Here is a 1,223-nt window from a genome sequence, read left to right on the forward strand (position 1 = left end):
ACCCTGGTTCGGGTAGGGGATAGAAAATAAAGAGGTAGAGTCAAAAGATGAAAGTAGGGATTGGATACAGACCCTTGTTCGGGTAGGGGGTGGAAAATTTAGAAGGTGCTGAAGGTGGAGGCCTAAACCACAGACTAGATTTAACAGCCTCTTCTAACATTTCCTTCAAGAAGCAGCAAACCCTACCATTTCCTTCAAAAAGCAAACAGAGCAGGAAAACAAACCCTAACATTTCCTTCAAGAAGCAGACAAAACAGGAAAACAACCAAAAAGATCAAAAAACAAGCCAACTCTGTGTCTTACCACGCAAACTCACCTGAACAGGCCGCATGGTCCCAAAGAGAGACTCTAGCTGGCCACACCCCCACCTTATCTAAACTTCCTGGTTCTCTTCCTATTGGCAGAGCGAGAAGATGGGGCGGGGAAAGCAGAGCAGAGGAGAGGTGTCTTGTTCAGACTTTAACCTCTTCTCTTGCCGGGTTAGGCATGCATGTCCTCTGCCTGCCCCCCCACTGTCCCTATTTCACCCCCCAACTACTATTATTTCTCCTGATCCATATCCACTGACTAGACCTAGCAGCCTCATCTGACATCTCCCTCACTGTCTTTCTTAAATTTTGCCCATGCACTCCCAGCTCCCTCAACAGTGAAACAGCTGACCCTGCAACAAAACCTCTACACCCCACTTCAACCGGACAGACCCTGGTCTTCCATCCCCTCTGCTCAGATTCTGTCTTTAAATCTGCATACTTAGTCTTCTTCCTTTCATAAGCAGACCAAGCATCTCATGCTTGCAAGGTGACCTATAGTCAGACCTGGAAACATCGCACATAATAAACTTACTGTAAGTGAGTCCACTTAAAAGTATTACCTAAAAAAGCCACAGTGAGGCAGTTATGCAATAACACCAAAACAGTGATGCAGCTCTTGACATTTTTAACCTCATTGCATGGTCAAAACATGTGAAGCTGCAAGAACCAACACAGTGTAAATGCAAGGTACTTCAAGACTTCTATGCCCAAAACTTAAAAAAATATTTTTAGCTTATTTGCAACTAAGGCCAGGCTACGGCTCAGAGACAGTAAAACAAACTCTAAATAGTGACCCTAACCCCAATCACAGCAGATGAGCAGATTCGAATCGCTTGATCCTCTCAGATCACCTGCACATTTACAGTAAAAGCTGACAGAAACAGACACCATGAAGGAGGAGTGGTATGAAAT

Source organism: Chelmon rostratus, chromosome 2 (genome assembly GCF_017976325.1).
Source record: "Chelmon rostratus isolate fCheRos1 chromosome 2, fCheRos1.pri, whole genome shotgun sequence".
In the NCBI taxonomy this organism is placed as follows: domain Eukaryota; kingdom Metazoa; phylum Chordata; class Actinopteri; order Chaetodontiformes; family Chaetodontidae; genus Chelmon; species Chelmon rostratus.